Here is a 19,558-nt window from a genome sequence, read left to right as displayed (position 1 = left end):
CTAATTCTGTGTACTGGTTCTCTAAACTAATTTACTTCTTAACAAATATTAATAGAGTACAAACTGAAGTATTTAGGGGGTAGGGATTTTTTATAAAATGTTCCACTTACCCTGGGGTGGGGTGGGGGGATAGATTAAAACAAGAATGTCTAAATGCTAATAGAGGAGTGCATCTGAGTTCATAATACATTCGATTTTTGTGTATGTCTGAAAATTTCCACAATAACAAATTTTTTAGGTCTTCCACCATATAAGGACACAGAGAGAAGTCACTGCCCTTGACCCAAGGAAGAAGGCCCTCATCCCACCATGCCAGCATCCTAATCTCAGATGGTCAGCCTCCAGAAATGTGAGAATTAAATTTCTGTAGTTTCTTTTAAAAAAAAAAAAAAAAAAAAGCATTTTTTTTTTTTAAAACCTCTCATAGGTGGTTCTTACTGGGGTCAGGCAATATTCTATTACTTTACCTATATTAACTCATTTAACCCTCTGCTAACCCTATGAGACAGGTACTCATTTTGCAGATGAAGAAACTGAGGCACAGAAGAGTTAGATCATTTTTTTCAAGGTCACAAAGTAAGCTGAAATTCAAATCCAGGTTGTCTGGGCACGTGTGGACATGGAAAAGCCTTGAAAATGTCATTTACAGGTGATTTTTGGTTTTGCCTGTTCCTAATTTCTAATTTTTTCACAAGAACATGTGTTTTTGTGATTTTGAATAGTTACCAAAATATTTATTCAGATGCTAACACATTCTTCAGAAACAAAGGATGCGAATTTATGAAACCAAATTACCGCAAGCACAGAAATCCATCACCAATAAGTCATGCAGCGAACAACAAACTAGGAAAATTTTAGAAATGATAAAAGATTCCTTTGATAACCAGGGCACCTGAGTGGCTCAGTCGGTTAAGCGTCCGACTTTGGCTCAGGTCACGATCTCACAGTTTGTGGGTTCGGCCCCACATCAAGCTCTGTGCTGACAGCTCGGAGGCTGGAGCCTGCTTCAGATTCTGTGTCTCTGCTCCCTCCCACTTGTGCTCTGTCTCTCTCCTCTCAAAAATAAATAAAAATATTTTTTTAAAAAGATTCCTTTGTTAGCCATTTTACCAACACCTTATAGAAACAGTAATACTCAAACAGGCCAGTGCAATTTAACTAGATAGATGCAATTGCCTTTAGACCACGTAAAAACTTCTGCCATTTTTTTTTTTAATATTTTTTATTTATTTCTAGGAGAGAGAGAGAGAGAGACAGCGTGAGCAGGGGAGGGTCAGAGAGAGAGGGAGTCACAGACTCTGAAACAGGCTCCAGGCTCTGAGCTGGCAGTCAGCACAGAGCCCGACGTGGGGCTTGAACCCACGAACCGCGAGATCATGACCCAAGCGAAAGTCGGACGCTTAACCGACTACGCACTAAGCCACCCAGGCGCCCCAAAAACTTCTGCCATTTTTAAGGAGAAACCTAACCATTAAAATGTTCGTATTTAGACTCCTGGGAAAGTGTACACCAACAAAATAGCTCTTACTCTTGAAAAGAATTATGTAGACTAATTACAGGTTAAAAGGCAGCATTTTTCTTGATTGCTGCAAAGTCACCATTCAACCTCATTTCTTATTTTCCATGAAAGCTAAATTATTAAATTCATGCAGAATGCAGTAGTTACAGTTTAGTTATTTTTAACCTGCATTCCTAGCGCTAACTAATGAAAGCTAAAGATCAAATGAGTAGAAGAATTTTACAGGAATATATTAAATTTCCCCACTGTTAACTAAGGCAACATAGCCCAAGACCGACATGGAGACTATCTCTATATTCCAGTCTTGAATGGATACAATCACGAAAACAACATAATCACGACACTGACAACCATTCTGAAATAAAGTAAACAGTGCATTGGGGGCGCCTGGCTGGCTCAGTCAGTAGAGCATACAACCCTTGAGTTGAGGTCATGAGTTCGAGCCCCATGTTGGGTGCAGAGATTAAAATGGGGGGGAGGGTATTTATTCTGAGAGAGACAGAGGCAGCGCGAGTAGGGAAGGGGCAGAGAGAGAGGGGGTGAGAGAATACCAAGCATGCTCCACATTGCCCATGTAGAGCCCAATGCAGGGCACGAACCCACAAAACCACAAGATCATGACCTAAGCCGAAACCAAGAATCAGATGCCCAACCATTTGAGCCACCCAGGAGCCCCAGAGATTACTTAGATGAATAAAACTTGAAAAACATACAGCGCGCAGTGAAGCAACAGCATATATTTTTTGCACACCCTAAGCCTACCCATAGTGAAGATGAGCAACACCTCTAATCTGACGATGCTTACAGTCTCATGTGCTTCCATCATCATCATGACCCAGCAACCTGGCCTGACAGCAAAGTACACGGGGTTCACGGTGCGGTGCAGGCTCATAAGGAACAAGCCAGGATGCAAACCCAGGCTCCAGCACTAGCCATTCAGATTACAGTTAATCACTTCCTACCTCGGAGTCTGTTTTCTCATTGGTTAAATACAGGGAACCTGCCTCAGAGTGGCGACAATATGAAATGTGCCTAAGGGCCAAGAGGGTCTTGACATAGGAGATACTCTAGAAGCATGTTTCCTCCCTCCCGTGATACCATGCGGCATAGTCAAGGGAGGTGAATGATGGAAAAGAACTTGAGTTCTAGTGATAAGTAGGTTATCTCTAATCAAAGACTAGAGTGGGATCTTTTATGTAAGTCACCAGCCCCAAAGTCAGAAAATACATGAGATTCCCACTCAGAATATACACTTTTAACTTCCCTGCTGAAAACCTTTCAGTAGCTTCCCACGACACTCTGTAATAAAATCAACACTTCTTAGCATGACTACAGGTCTCATAGACATGATTTGGTCTCACAACACTCCCTCAGTCCAGGGGCTTCTGCCACAATGACCCCCACTTTGCTCGGTGAAGCCCCCAAGCTCTTTCCAAGTCTGGGTCTGGAACTCTCAGGACCCTCAGCCTCAAGTGTTCCTGGCTTCTTGTTGAAACAGCAGACTCTTCTTACCCTTCACATCTTCCACTGAGCCTTCCCTATCCCTTCACCTCAAGAAGCACTCCACCCACTACGCCCAGTGACCCACCATTACATCCTTCACGGCTTTATCCCCCCCAATGAATGACAAACTCTTGTAGCAAGGGAACTAGTCTTTTTTACCACAGTGACCCCAGCACATAACAAATACCTGTTTAATAAAGAGTCCTTGAATAACCAAAGCAAGACCTAGGATTTAGAATGCCCGACTGGATAAAACAGCCCCTTTGTGCCAAGCCCTCCACAAAACACTTAAACTAATCCATTGGGTCTTCACAGTAACTCCGAGGTAGATATTATTAACTCCCACTTCCCACTTGCCCAAGGTGATACAGTGGTATTAATAGCCAGGATTTATTGCGTTCTACCATGTGCAAGGCAGGCACCGTCGAAGCCCTTTATGTGTCTTCTCTCATCTGATATTCAAAACAACCGCATGACAGGACTACTATTATTATACTCATTTTCATATGAAAAACCAAGTGAGGCAAAGAGAGGTCAAAATTAATTGCCTAATTATGTAAGAAGCAGAGCACCAATATGAACCGTGCAATTGGTCTCCAAAGCTCACATTCCTAACCGCTACCCTATAAAGTGTAGTTGACACAGAGTTTTCGCCAAATGACGACAACGCATTAAAGCACTTTACTCACAACCAGGCACATAGCAAACACTTACAAAATGTTGGCTATTATTATTCTTAGTCTGACTCCAACACCTTTGTTTTTCCTATTACATCCTGCTGCATCCCAGAGAGTCAAGCAACTCTTTAAAACAAAACAAAAAAAACCTGAGTTCCCAAAGTAGTTCATCGGCATATGCAAACAGCTGTGTATCTTTGTATATATTGCAATCCATCCTGGGTGTAGTGATTGCTTAAAAATAAAATCTTTTCTTAATTTTTTTTAATGTTTATTTACTGTTGAGAAAGAGAAACAGAGTGTGAGTGGAGGAGAGGCAGAGAGAGAGGGAGATGCAGAATCTGAGGCAGGCTCCAGGCTCTGAGCTGTCAGCACAGAGTCTGACACGGGGCTCGAACCCATGGACCATGAGATCATGACCTGAGCCGAAATCGGACGCTTAACTGACTGAGCCACACACATGCCCCTATTAGCTTTTTTTTAGAGAAGAGAGAGCACACACAGACAGAGGAGGGGCAGAGGGAGAGGAAGAGAGAGAGAGAGAGAGAGAGAGAGAGAATCTGAAGCAGGCTCCAGGCTGTGTGTGAAGCCCAACATAGGGGTCAATCCCACGATCCTGGGATGGTCACCTGAACTGAAATCAAAAGTCAGGACACCCAACCAATTGAGCCACCCAGGAGCCCCACAAAAATAAATAAATAAATAAAAATTAAAAGAAAAAAAAAAAAAGGTGTCCCATGCAGAGCACAAAACACAAAACAATCAATATAAACCTACCCTCATCCCGTGTACCTCTCCCACATTTATGTATGTTCTTGACTTTGTATTTTCATTTCATCGCAGACCCTTCAGTTTAAGTCCAGTGGGCATCTAACAAAGAACAAAGATTGGCTGCTCTGGTCATGGTGATTAGTGTGGACCTTTCGTGAAGTCCATGCCAATTCTTGCCAGTGTATTAACACGTCCATATTTACAATTTCCTCTTTCTTTTTTTTCCTAGCAAGCACAAAACAGTTTATTAAAAACCCATTTTCCATTTTTAAATAAATAAGTAAATATTCACTGAAATAGATGAAAGCAATCATTTGGCCAAGCAATTGCTCAAGCACTACCACAAAGACGTGGCCGGCTACACTTCCGCAAAGGAATGCCTGGCTGGCAGGTGGCCCTACCATGTGACAGCTCACAACACAGCTCCATGAGACTGAGAAAATTTCCGTGGGGATGAGGTCACTTGTAAAAACACAGAGTCTGCAATAATGGCAGAATGTTCTGGAAGAAAGGTCCAGAAGAAAAAGATCAAACGGAAGCTACGGCAGGTTCCTTCTCGGTTCCCGCAGACGTCTCAGAAAACAGGGTTTGAACTACAACTTGGCATCACATAGGCAAGGACAAGAAGCGGCTGAGGTGCAGAGCAAGGCTCAGACGGTATCTAGTGTCCCTTCCAGCCCTGTGGGGGCTGCAATCAGTCCTCAAGATGGAGAAGACCGTCTCGTTCTGAAGGGGCCAGCTGTCATCTGGAGAGCAGCTGTACCTGCTCAGACACCAGTGACGACATCTGTCAAAACAGCCTGCTGCTGCATTATTGCCCTGGACTTTCGAGTTTCCTTGAGAGAAACAGCTGAGTCCTGTTCACCACTGCAGGGCCGGGAGGGCCACAGGCAGTGAGTACAAGTGTTTTCTGAGTTGCCATGTTGAGCACCGCAGCTACTACACAATAGGCTCAAAAAACGTTAGAATTCCGTTGTTTATTTTGCTTTCAGATCAACTTTACAAAACAGAAAGTGAGAAATTCAGAAGAATCTGTATATTTCTCACAAATGAGGACTCACGAAACAAAGACCAAAATAAATTAATAAGAACCAGAAGGGGCGCCTGGGTGGCTCAGTCGGTTAAGTGTCCAACTTCAGCTCAGGTCATAACCTCACAGTTCGTGGGTTCGAGCCCCACATTGGGCTCTGTGCTGACAGCTAGCTCAGAGCCTGGAGCCTGCTTCAGATTCTGTGTCTCCCTCTCTCTCTGACCCTCCCCTGCTTATGCTGTCTCTATCTATCAAAAATAAATATTTTTAAAAAAGAACCAGAAGTAGAAAAATATATTTGTGAATAATTTTTTTAAGTTTATTTATTTTGAGGGAGTGTGTGTGTGTGTGTGTGTGAGTATGTGTGAGTGGGGCAGGGGCAGAGAGAGGGAGAGAGAGAGAATCCCAAGCAGGCTCCGGGTGCTCAGCTCGGAGCCAGATGCAGGGTCGACCTCACAAATCCTGAGATCATGACCTGAACCGAAATCAATTGTCAGACAGACCCTCAACTGCTCAACCGTCTGAGCCACCCTAAACAACTTTATTTCCAAATTAACGCAGTAACCTGAATTCACTTGCCAACACATTTAGGGTTTGAAAAGAATTCGTTCTCTTTAGACACACCCCTTCCTCCAGGGTTTTCGTTGTTTTGTTTTTTAACTGAGCAAATCACTTTGTTATAGGTAGTATCAAGAGGAACCAAGTCCAAATCCTAAATCAGTAGAATCCAGATTAGTGAGATTTTATTACACCGTTATTCATTTTGGAACATTTTCTTAAAAAAAAAAGGTCAAAGAACACGAGCAAAAGCCCACAAGACTGGTTCTTCACTGTTTCCAGCTGAATTTAATAGAGATGGAAACTGGGTCTTTGTTACCTGAATACATGCTAAGTTTTACTTGAATGCTTCATTTGACAGCTAGTATTTATCAGAGCTATGTCCTTAATCTGCTATGTATCACAACCCTTTAGAAACCCACAGTATCACCTCTGTGTATTCCCCACTGGGGGTAAAAGGCATTTTAAGCATGTCATTACCCAAAGAAGTAATATTTACTAATTCTGCTACACTGCTAGCGTGAGTCACAGCTGTTTTTATTTGTAGGGTGCTGAATAATCAGGTATCAGTGAACCTTCACAACCATCCTGAGCAGAAGACTATTAGGAAATCATTTCACATTCGCATGGAGACACCAAGCAGCAGACGCAAGAGTGAGAAGAGCCTCCTGGAATAAAACGATGATAGCCAGCCGGCAGAATACAGTGTGTAGAATGTCTCTGATAGTTCATTTAAAAATTATATTTAGGGGCTCCTGACTGGCTAGTCAGTACCGCATATGACTCTGAATCTCTGAGTTGTGAATTCGAGCCCTACGTTGATGTATAGATTACTTAAAAATAAAATCTTGACCAAAAGAGCTACACTTAAAGAGGAAGAGGAAGAGCAGGTGGAGGAGAAGGAAGAGGACCCTGTAGCTCCTCAGGGGAATTTTTGGGTGGTGGGAGGGGAGGCGCAGAGGGAAAGAGAGAATCTCAAGCAGGCTCCAGGCTGAGCGTGGAGCCCAACACAGCTTGATCCCACGACTCTGGGATCAGGACCTCAAGAATCAGATGCTTGACCCACTGAGCCACCCAGGCATCCCAAGCATTTTTTTTTTTAATTTTATAAATTTTAAAACCAATACATACAAATTTTAAATGTACAGTTTCCATGAAACTGTTCAACACTATGTTGGAAATAAATGACTGACGAGATGGACAGCAGCCACAGCTCTACAGACCAGCAACTCACAAGAAAGCCAGTGTTCAAAGAGCTTCATTTCAGCCTCAAAGACTATTTCTGCCTCTCAGCCCAAATTCAAACACTATGAGATTGTACCTCCAAACTGATGCAAAGGTCCTCAAAGCCACAGAAATAAGACAGCACCAGCACGATTCCCAGGACCACAAGGGCCTCCCCAAGTCCCACCCACCAAACTGAATTCCACAGGGAACTTAGCACAATAAAGCTGAAAGTCGAAGGCAGGTCAAAAGGAACCCACTCTGTATGGGAGTGGGCAGTCACGGTCCTTGCTGAGCATTTGATCTTATGTTTGGTATTTCTTGGCTACATCCTAAAATATGGCATATAGCCTTCAAATCCTATTCACTTCCCATCTCAAAAGTATAAGAATGCAAAGGTGGGGGGCATCTGGGAGGCTCAGTGTCAGACTCTTGATTTTAGCTCAGGTCATGGTCTCACAGTTTGTGAGATCAGGCTCTGCACTGGGCTCCATGCTAACACTGTAGAGGCTGCTTGGGATTCTCTCACCCTCTCTCACTGCCTCTCCCCCATGTGTGCCTGCCCTCCCTCTCTCTCAAAATAAACAAATAAGCATTAAAACAACAAAAAAACACAATAGGGTTAAAAGCAATCATTTTCTGTGTAAAGTTATTCATTGATTTACCTAAAAGGTAAGTTAAGGAATATGTAGGTAAAATATTGATAACTTATGGAAAATACATTTACAAAGTTTTAATCATATAAGGAAATGTTTATGGAGGAGTTAAAAGAAAAAATGAAAGAAGGGAGCCTGGGTGGCTCAGTCAGTTAAGTGGCCGACTTTGGCTCAGGTCATGACCTCATAGTTCATGAGTCCAAGCCCAGTGTCAGGCTCTATGTGCTGACAGCTCAGAACCTGGAGCCTGCTTTGGATTCTGTGTCTGCCCCTCCCCTGCTCACACTCTCTCTCTCTCAAAAAAATGAGTAAACATTAAAAAAAAGTTCGAAAAGAAAGAAAGAAATTTTTGCAAACAATCATGAACACAACCAAGTTTAAACTAGATATATAAAGACACAGGATTAAGGAAAAAGTGAATATGCAAAAATATTGAAAAGTTCCTTTCTGGATAATAAGATGATAGGTGATTACCACCTATCACATTCCTCCTTGTATTAGCTACATTTAATTCCCCACCTCCTCTGCAATTGGCATACATTACGTTTTTTACACTACATAAAAATTATTCATTCTCTTCAAATAAAACCATAAGGTCAGTTTTGGGGTCTCAATAAAAAAAAACAGTGACCTTGGGGTTCATGACTGGCTCAGTTGGTGAAGTGTGAGACTCTTGATCTCAGGGTTGTGGGTTTGAGCCCCACATTAGGTGTACAGAGATTACTTAAAAAAAATAAAAATCTTAAAAAAATAGTAATGTTATCGATTCACTTGAAACCCATGGTCTTTTATCATTGTAATAAGAGGCAGTTTCACCACAGCACACACCAAGATAAAAAGTCTCACTTGATCCAATTACACTGCTTATTAAGAGCTATTTAATGAGAAAGTCACACCTTTGAGTTATTAGAAGCTATAATGGTCCTGCAGAGTTCCAAACAAGTAAGCTAACAGAATTACCTTTGATTCTAAATTGTTTGCCAGCAAATTAATCCATCTGTCCCTGAAAAACATTAAGTGTTCCTCCAGTATGTGCAACTTTCTCCAATCTCATTTTAATCAAGTAAGTTAGCCTCAGTTGAGAGAGTAGGTATTTTTCCACAGCGCTCCTGTATACTCATGGATATATGACATACGAAGAAATGCACATATTTAACGAGTACAAGGTGATGAGCTGGGACGTATGCAAACACCCGTGATACCATCAGCATACTTGAGGTAAGAGACATGCAACACCTTCCGTGTCTTGCATCCTTTTGTTTTTGTTCTGTGGTTAAAAAAAAAATTAACATGAGATCTGCTCTATTAGCAGATTTTGGGGACACCTGGGTGGCTCAGTCGGTTGAGCCTACGACTCTTTATTTTGGCTCAGGTCATGATCCCCAGCCAGCCGGTGGGAGCGTGGAGATTACTTGGGATTCTCTCTCTCTCCCTCTGCCCCTCTCCTGCTCTCCAAAAAAATATACAAATAAAAATAAAAATAATCTCTAAAACAAAAACAAATTTTACAGTGCATAATACCATATTGTTAACTACTGGCACTATGTGATACACTCTAGCACTTAATTCATCTAGCATAACTGGAACTTTACAAAAGCTAGGTACTTTTAATTGCTTAAATTACAGTGCAAAGAGTTTAGTTTCTTTTAATTTTCCAAATGTATATACAACATAATACCACAAAAAAACGCATCATCAATAGATACATTTTAGGGCAATCTGTCTATCTATCTATCTATCTATTTATCTATTTATTGGCAGATAGAGAGGAAGCCAAGGGCAGAGAGAAAGAATGAATCCCAAGCAGGCTCCATACTGTCAGTGCAGAGTCCATCACAGGGCTCGAACTCACAAACTGTGAGATCGTGGTCTGAGCCGAAAGCTCAGACACTTAACCAACTGAGCCACCCAGGTGCCCCTTTTGGGGAGTCTTTTATGTTTGGACATGTCAAAGAATAAAAAAAAGGCCTGTTTTTTGAGATAGTGACATCTGGAAGAAGACTGGAAGGAAATAATGAACATTCCAGACAAAAGGAACACTAAGGGCAAAAACCTTGAGGTAGAAGCTTGCTTAGCAAGTTTAGGTAAGACCAAGGACACCAATGTGGTTGGTACCCATGAGCAAGCTGGGCGGTGGGAGAGGAAAGAGTGACCAGGGGCCCAGATCTTGTCAGTCTCTACAGGGCGCTGTAGGCCTATGGGGTTCCTCAGTGAGACAGAGAGTCCTACAGGGTTTGGGACAGGGTGATGTCAGACTTGACTGTCATTTTAAAAAGATCTTTCTGGCTTCCCTGGAGAATAAACCATGAACAGGCAAGGATGGAAAAAGAGACCATGAGGAGGTTACGGCAATAATCCGGGAGAGAAACCCCACTGCCTCGGAGAACAGCAGTGGCAATGGTAAGAAGAGGTCAGACTTTACATACATGTTGACAAAATGTGCCAAAGGATCGGACGTGGAAGGTACGAAGAGCAAAGGAGGCCACCAAAGGCTTTGGTTCAGACAACTGCGTCAATCATATGCTGAGATGCAGAAGCTTAAAGGTAGGTTTTCGGTACCAAACTTTTTTCAGGCCTGGATATCCCATTGGTGTTTTACAGAAAAGCTATTGGAACACATGCCTTCTGGGTATTACCCAAGGAAATTCGTGGCTTCTTCCTGCAAGTACTTCTGTGATCAATTTTTTTCAGAGGTCTGCTTAGCCAAAATGTTCTTTATTCTTTGGAAGAATATCATATTCTCAAGTCAATGGCTTGGAATGTCTGCTCTTTAGTTACCTAACAGCAGCCTCTTCACTCAGAGATGTAAACCATGACATTTTTGCTAAATGATCACCACCATTGTATTACCTCCCACCTCCAGCCTGTCCCAGAGTTGCCACTTCCTATCAGCATTTTTAAAATTTTTCTTAAATGATTATTTATTCTTGGCAGAAAGACAGAGCGCGAGCAGGGGAGGGGCAGAGAGAGGGAGGCACAGAATCCAAAGCAGGCTCCAGGCTCTGAGCTGTCCACACAGAGCTGACGCAGGGCTCGAACCCATGAACCATGAGATCGTGACCTGAGCTCAAGTCGGCCACCTAACCAACTGAGCCACCCAGGCACCCCTCCTATCAGCATTTTTTAAAAACAGTTGATCACTGGGGTGCCTGGGTAACTCAGTTGGTTAAACGTACAACTTCGGCTCAGGTCATGACCTCACCAATCATGGGTTCGAGCCCCACATCGGGCTCTGTGCGGACAGCTCAGGGCCTGCAGCCTGTTTCAGATTCTCTGTCTCCCTCTCTCTCTGCCCCTCCCCCACTTGCATGCTATCTCTCTCTCAAAAATGAATAAATTAAAAAAATTTTAATAAAAATAAAAGTTGATCACTTTCTCCTTCTTGAAACACCTTCTTCTCTTAATTATCAAAGACACTACGATTTTTGTTTTTTCTTCTACCTGATACCCCTTTTCTTTTCCCTTCCTGGTTCTTTCTTACCTCTCTGACCTCCTAACACTGGAGTGCCCCGGGGCTCGGTATCAGACCTCACAGTCCCACAATCATATCATTCAGTCTTTAATACTGGTCAGCTGCAAAATTTATATTTTTAACCTGGACCTCATTCCTTAAAATCCAGACTCTGTGTATCCAGATACCTACTCAGTGTTTCTATTTGAATGACTAATCAAAAGCTCAAACTCAAGTCCTGAATTATTCCCTATGCTTGCTTCATCTGTGGTGTTCCCCATCTCTGTTAATGGAAATGCCTTCTTTTCTATAACTCAGGGCAAAAACCTAGATGTTATCCTTGACTCTTCCCTTTCTCTTACAACCCACGCATAAACTATTAGGAAAGCCTGTTGGCTATACCTTCAGAATATGTCTAGAATCGTCTCATTACTACTACTCTCACTCTAGTGTGAGCCTCCCATTGTCTATGTGCTTGATGTTCTAACAAGCCTTTATGTTAGCTAGCTATTACAACCCACTTCTGAAATTTAGTGAGGCAAAGCAACAATCATTTATTAGTTTATGATTCTGGGGCTGGCGATTTGGGTTGGGTTTGAAGAAGAGGAGAGAGGGTACATCTTTTGCGAGTCTTGCTAAGGCTCACTCATGTGGCAAATGGGGACTGGTGGTCTTGAGGCTTCAGCAGGGATGGCTTGTCCCTGCTACATGTGTTACAGCAAGCTACTCCATGCTTCCTAACATGGTGGCCTCATGAAAGGCAAGAGGAAGCCACATGGCTCTGAGACTAAGAAATCCCACTTCCCCTGCTGCTGATTAAAGCAGTCACAAGAAGCCCAGATTCAAGGCTGTGGAGAAATAGGTTATTACCTCTTTATGAGGGAAGCAACAAAGTCACTTTGTAAAGAAATGTGCATATAGGAAATGTGAGGAATTTGGAGCATTGTTTGCAATCTACCGTAGTCTTCTAATTGCTCTATTCTGTCTTTGCCCACTGAAATATTAGGCATAGCCAGAGTGATTATTATTTTGTATACATTTATATTTATAAAATTTATATACATATTTAAATGTTATTTATTTATGTATTTATTCGAGGGGAGCAGAAAGAGAGGAGAGAGCGAATCTCAAACAGGCTCCACACTGTCAGCATAGAGACTGATATGGGCTCAAACTCACAAACTGCAATATCACAACCTGAGCCAAGACCAAGAGTCAGACGCTCAACCAACTGAGCCACCCAGGAACTCCCAGAGTGATTATTTTTTTAAAAAAATGTTTAATGTTTATTTTTGAGAGAGAAAAAGAGAGGGCGCGTGCATGAACAGGGGAGGAGCAGAGAGAGAGGGAGAAACAGAATGTAAAGCAGGCTCCAAACCCAAGCTGTCAGCACAGAGTCCAACACAGGGCTCAAACTCATGAACCGTGAGATCATGACCTGAGCCAAAGTTGGACACCTAACCTACTGAGCCACTCAGGCACCCCACTGAGTGATCACTTTTAAAACACCTTTTTAAAAAAATAATCAAATTTTAAAAAAATAAAAAATAATCAAATTAAATAAATAAATAAAACACCTATTAGATTTCTCCTCTCTTAAATTTTCACAGTGCTATGTGTCAATGATATCTCAGTAAAGTTGGGGCAGAATGCTGATAGGTCAGGTAAGAGGATTCAAAAACAGACCTCTGGATTTAGCAAAATGAAAACCACAGTCACTTTGAGGAGAGCACATTTTTTCAGAGTGGTGAGAGAAGCTGGATTACAGTGGGTTCGAAGAAGAAAGAGAAGAAAGTAAGTGGACATGCAAATTTTGCCATAAAGGGGGAAAAAGAAATTATGTGGTGACATAAGGGGGAAATGGGGTGAAGAAAGATACTTTTTTCCCTAAGGATTTAATTTTTTTTTTTTAATTTTTTTAAAGATTTTATTTTTTGGAGAGGTGCCTGGGTGGTTCAGTTGGTTGAGCACTCTTGATTTCAGCTCAGATCATGATCCCAGGGTCATGGGATCAAGCCCCACATCTCAAATCAATGGCATGGAATGCCTGTTCTTTTTTTTTTTTTTAAGTGCTTATTTATTTAAATAATCTCTATACCCAATGTGGGGCTCAACTCACAACCCTGACATCAAAAGTTGCATGCTCCTGACTGAGCCAGCCAGCCACCCCTTTAAAGACTATTTTTTTAAGATTTTAAGTAACCTCTACACCCAATGTGGGGCTCGAACCCACAACCCCGAGCTCAAGAGCCACACGCTCCACCGACTCAGCCAGCCAAAAGGTAATTTCAGGCTCCCCAAAAGGTAATTATTTCAAGATAAGAGAAACAACCTGTTTACATCAGGAATGAGGGAAAATGGAATTTTGCAGGAGAGAAACTGGAACCAAATCTTTGAAGAGGTAAAAGGAACAGGATCTTATGCATGAGTGAGGAATCGTCCTTAGAAACACAGACTGCTCAACAGGACTCGAGGCCCTGAAGTAACAGGAGGGAAATCCGAGGTAGATGCACATATGCCCGCCTCCCAAATCCACGGCAATCATCATCGCTTATCAAGGCATTTTTCACACCTGAGTCCAGAACGAACCTAACATGGTCAACATAACGTTCCAGGCATACCCACGACACAGGAGAGCTGGCACACGTGATGAAAAGCATTTTGGAAATCCGAAGGTCAAAAAGTAGTCCAAAAAGCAAAAAGGCCACTGCCTCTCCTTTCTCCAACAAATAACACAAATCTTCACTGGAAACGTACGTTGTTTTGAAATCTAGAAAGAGTGCTCTCCCTGCGGTCCTACAGTGACAGAAACAAAGGTGACTTGCTGGGAGGGGCAGAAGCTGCAAACAAGAAGCTTCATCCAAACTTGACATGCAAACTACTATGTGTAACTCCCAAGCCAGAGGAATGCTTCAGAAAAACTCGGTCGGCCTTACTCATAACCTGCCTCCTCCTAACCTGCCTTCTTCTTCAGTAAACACTAAACAGTCCTCACTTTTTGGACTTTGATACCATAGTCAACAAGCTGTATTATTAGATGCTCAGCGTCTTCATTAAACGCTCCCCCTACTTCTTTTTAGTTTATTTTGAGGGGCGTCTGGGTAGCTAAGTCAGTAGAGCAGCCGACTTCGGCTCAGGTCATGATCTCACACTGTGAGTTCAAGCCCCACATCAGGCTCTGTGCCGACAGCCTCCTTTGGATTCTGTGTCTTCCTCTCTCCCTGTCCCTTCCCCACTCATGCTCTGTCTCTCTCTCAAAAATAATATAAAAACATAAAAAAATTAAAGTTTAAAGAGAGGGTTGGGAGAGAACGAGCACACGCAAGCACAAGCATAGGAGGAGGGGGAGGGAAAGAGAGAGAGAGAGAAAGAGAGAGAGAGAGAATCTCAAGCAGACTCCAGTGACAGCATGGAGATGCTCTCCTACTTCTTAGGTATAATGGAAACTACACTCTCCTTCTTTGGTGGCCACCACAGTGAAAGCTAATCTTCCTTCCAAGCTCCAAGGCCCAAAAGGAGCCTTACCTTTCACTCTCAGAGCTCTGAGCTCATGCCATCCAAGTATCTTCATCTCCCATATATACTAATCACTAGTATAGGTGATCTAAACCCTCAGAAACCATAATCCGTCTCTCCACCCTGGGTTCCATGGTCTCCTGGGGTCCATTTCTAAGTCAGTGATTCATCTCATATACCAGTCTCCATAGCACCTCCGTTTCAGCCATCTACATCCCTGGCCCAATCCTACATTCTATTCGCACCCTAAAATCTCAGACTCCAATGTTCTTCTCTGATTCTGGAGTACTTCTATCAGCTCTCTCCCTTATACCTACGCGCACACCTCACCCAGACTTTGAATCCCTTGAACCAATATTTTCTATCAGTCTTCCAGCCTCCTCTTGGCTTGGTCACCACCTCTATGCAGCCGAAACCTCATGCTCCAACACTGTCGACCACAGCTCGAATACTTCGAGCTCCCTTGTATTCCTACCACGGGTATATAACCAAATCCAAATACTGGATCATTCCAACTAAACATAACTTCTGCTTCTACTTCGCTACAGAAAGTTATGCAATTATATGAACTAGTAACATTTCAAACTAATGATTCTTGCCTGTCTGGTAGACCTTCCTAAAACCTCTAGACAGTGCCCTCCATCCTCCGTGGTATTTGACAGTTGTCCATTCTCTCCTTCTGAAACCCACTATGTCCTTGCCTTCTGGAGCTCCAGTGTCTTTAGCCTGTTCCTTCATTCTTTTTCATTGGATCATCTTCCTTATATGGTGGCACTTCCCAGAGTTTCTCTTTTGTTTGATTCTTTCTCATTCTCTCTTAGGTATCGACATCTATCCACCCACTGTTTTAACTATCACCTACACGCTGATAACATCCTAATCACTATATTGCCTGAAACCACCTCCTCCTCCCCAGGCCAATGCTGCCAACTGCCCCCATCAGAGACTGATCTTAGTTTCCTGATAATCCTCCTGTGATATGTACCTTGGGAAGCCATAAACCTAGAAAGCATCCTTGACTCCCACCTTTTCCTCATCCCACAAATCGAATTGGACTTCCCCTTTCATCATCTTAACAGATCTTGGATCCATCCTTTTCTCTCTACCCCCCTGCATCATTTGGAGCTCTATCCTACTGTGCTTTCACAAATGGGCCTTGCTCCACTACAATCCATTCCTCACCATGCCACGTGAAACTGACCTTAACTTTCTTCAACTTAAAATCTCTTACCCACTGGATCACCACAGCCTCAAGGATAAAGTTCAAAATCTTTAAAACAGTAGGAAAGAGGGCCTTTCATTATGTGCCCTTTGTTTGTTATATTAACCCTCATCTCTCTCTGCAGCCTGTAATACATTAAGAGTCTCTTTTGTCTCTGATCTGTCAATTTGGCCTCAGTCCTTTCTCAGGCCTAGAATGTTTTATTTCTACTTGCTTTCAAAACTCAGTTCAAGTGAACATGCCTCCAGAAAGCCTTCTCTGACTCTCCTGAAATCTCACAGTTTTCCTCTGTCTGCCACAGTACACTATGCATACCTCTAACTGTAACATTTCTCTCTATTCTGGACCTCTCTGTGGTTTCCACGCAGTACTTTTAAGTTCTCTGAAGGGAAGTTAGGGACTCCGGACCAGAGCAGATACTCTTTAATTAAAAAAAAAAAATACAGTATCTTTTTTAAGTTTTATTAATTTAAGTAATCTCTACACCCAACGGGGCCTCGAACTCACAACCTCAAGATCAAGAGTCACAGGTTCTTACAATTGAGCCAGCCAGGCATCCCAAATAAATACAGTATCTTTACTATCTATGACTCTAAAAACTCCATTTACTTAAATGTTTCAACAATGCAAAACTTTTTTTTTAAGTTTTTTCATTTGAGAGAGACCGAGCACACGAGAGGGGGAAGGGCAGAGACAGAGGAAGAGAGTAAATCATAAATAGACTCTGCACTGTCAGAGCAGAACCTGATATGGGGCTCAAACCCATGAACCGTGAGATCATAAACTGAGCTGAAGTCAAGAGTCGGATGCTTAATGGACTGAGCCACCCAGGTACCCCAACAATGCAAAACTTTAATAAAAACTTTCTTCCACTCCCTCCATGTGTCTCCTAATATCATAATCTACAACCTGAAGTTTTGGTTACATAAATCAACCTGTTCAATGATTGTTAAATAAAGTAAAATTTACAGTAAATTCTGAAAGCAGCTAGGCCAAAGAAAAAAGTTTTTAATGAGAGGAAAGAAAAGTACACCGTGACAGTGAGAAAACCTGGTAACTGGGGTGCCTGGGTGGCTAGGTCAGTTAAGCATCAGACTTCGGCTCATGTCATGATCTCACAGTTCGCGAGTTCGAGCCCCCACTGGGCTCTGTGCTGACAGCTCAGAACCTGGAACCTGCTTCAGATTCTGTGTCTCCCTCTCTTTCCGTCCCTCTCCCACTCATACTCTGTGTCTCTCTTCCAAAAATAAACATTTTTTTAATATTTAAAAAAAATTTAAAAAAAAGAAGAAAACCTGGTAACAAAACTATAGTTACAACATTCACAATTATGACATTTGTTCAACATGTTTATCAGCCAAATTAGCAAGCTTTCATTTATTCAACCAAAGAGATTAGAGGATAGACTCTAATGAACTGAAAAGAACTGAAATCTTCAGTTCAGAACCTTGGGTGGAATGTTTCATTAGCCTCCAGGCAAATGAAAAGACAAATCTCCAAATAAATAATAACAGCTGACTAACTATGCAGTTTGGATTCTTAAATTCCTTAGGCCTAAAGAAGTATTTTCCCATCATGAACAACAGAAAATTATACAGTATTTAATATCAAAGCTTTTGAACATCTTCAAAATATATAAAACTAAAGGAACTCAGTCTAATTGAATAAAAGTCAATATAAATTTAGCAAAATTCTAAAATCATAACTGTAATGTTATTACTTCCAATAGGACTTGAAATAGGGTACAAAATTATGAGGAGTGCTTTTTACACTCCTTTTTACACTTTTTTAATGCTTTTTACACTTAATTTTACAAAATTAAGCACAGTGCTTAGGGGGCCCAATTTATAAGAACAACAATGTTCAACTTATTGTTTGAAATTAGATGGGATCTCCCATATTGCTTGAAAGTCTGTTTTAAGCTTTAATTTAATTTTTTTTAACATTTTTATTTATTTTTGAGAGAGAGAGACAGAGCATGAGTGGGGGAGGGGCAGACAAGGGGAGACAGAATCCAAAGCAGGCTCCAGGCTCTGAGTTGTCAGACAGAGCCTGATGCTGGGCTCAAACTCACAAACCGTGAGATCACGACCTGAGCCAAAGTTGGATGCTCAGCCCACCAAGCCACCCAGGCACCCCTGTTTCAAATAATTTAAGTGGGAAGGGTGTCTGGGTAGCTCAGTAAGTTAAGCATCGAACTCTTGATTTCAACTCAGATCATGATCTCAGGGTCATGGGATCAAGCCCAATATGGGTGAGGCCTGCTTAAGACTCTCTCTTTCCTTCTGTCCCTCTCCCTCATTTGTGCTCTCCCTAAAATAAAAATGTTTTCAAATAATCTTTTAACTGTTTTAAAATAGTTTTAAATTTTTAAATAATTTAAACAATTTAAAATGTTTTAAAATAATAATAGCTTAAATGGGAGAAAAACTGATAAATAGCCCTTGACCTATTAGCTGAGCAAATCTTGTTTCCTATCATGTAGACACAGTATACACTGCCTTCATCCAACTTATCATGAATTGCAAATGCACACTTATACTTACTTAACTATACTGTATTCTATTATACTACTCATCTCTAGATCTGTAGTACATTTTTTTTTAATGTTTATTTTTGAAAGAGAGAGCACGTGAGCGGGGAAGAGGCAGAGAAAGAGTGATGGGGGCAGAGGATCCAAACCAGGTGCTGAGCTAACAGCAGGGAGCCCAATGTGGGGCTCAAACTCAGAAACCCGTGGTCATGACCTAAGCTGAAGTCAGACACTGAACTGATTGAGCCACCCAGGCACCCCTAGATTTATAGTACTTTTTCAAAAATATACAATATAGAGGCACCTGGGGGGCTCAGTCAGTTCAACATCCAACTCTTGGTTTTGGCTCAGGTCACATCACAGTTTGTGGGTTCGAGCCCCATGTGGGGCTCTGCGCCGACGGTGTGGAGCATTCTTGGGATTCCGTCTCCCTTTCACTCTGTCCACTCATGTACACATGCGTGTGCTCTCTCTCTCAAAACTAAACATAAAAAAAAATAAATTAAAAATGTACAATATAGATTTCACATCTCCTAAAGAAGCACGTATTGCCAACATGTATTGTGATCAGAACTGAAGTTATCATTCTTGGTTTCTTTTTTTTTTTTTTTTTTTTTAGGAACCAAAAATAAATGTCCACTGATAGATGAATGGATAAAGAGGATACGGTACATTTTATTTACACACACCAGATATAATTCAGCCACAAAAAAGAATGAAAGCCTATCATCTGCAACAATATGGATGGACCTAAAGTGCTTTATGCTAAGTGAAATAAGTCAGAAAAAGACAATGTCTGATTTCACTTATATGTGCAATCTGAAAAACAAAATAAATGAATAAAACAAAACAAAACAGAAACAGTCAGAGAGTAAACTGTTGCCAAAGAGGAGAGAAC

General features: G+C 41.7%; 1 protein-coding gene across 3 annotated transcripts in view; it reads right to left on the bottom strand.

Moving 5' to 3' along the window:
* FOCAD (focadhesin) overlaps positions 1-19,558 on the bottom strand; it is a 377,756-nt gene that overhangs the window by 297,931 nt on the left and 60,267 nt on the right. The window contains exon 1 of one of the 3 annotated variants that reach the window (XM_077774671.1): positions 4,477-4,662. The exons of the other annotated variants lie outside the window; for them this stretch is intronic. The gene's annotated coding sequence lies outside the window, so the exon portion shown is untranslated. Of the gene's footprint in view, positions 1-4,476; positions 4,663-19,558 lie in introns of those variants that run through there. 3 annotated transcript variants of the gene reach the window in all.

The sequence above is a fragment of the Crocuta crocuta genome, unplaced genomic scaffold (genome assembly GCF_008692635.1).
Source record: "Crocuta crocuta isolate KB4526 unplaced genomic scaffold, BGI_CrCroc_1.0 scaffold425, whole genome shotgun sequence".
Taxonomy (NCBI): Eukaryota; Metazoa; Chordata; class Mammalia; order Carnivora; family Hyaenidae; genus Crocuta; species Crocuta crocuta.
This window is presented reverse-complemented; position numbering and strand designations above follow the sequence as displayed.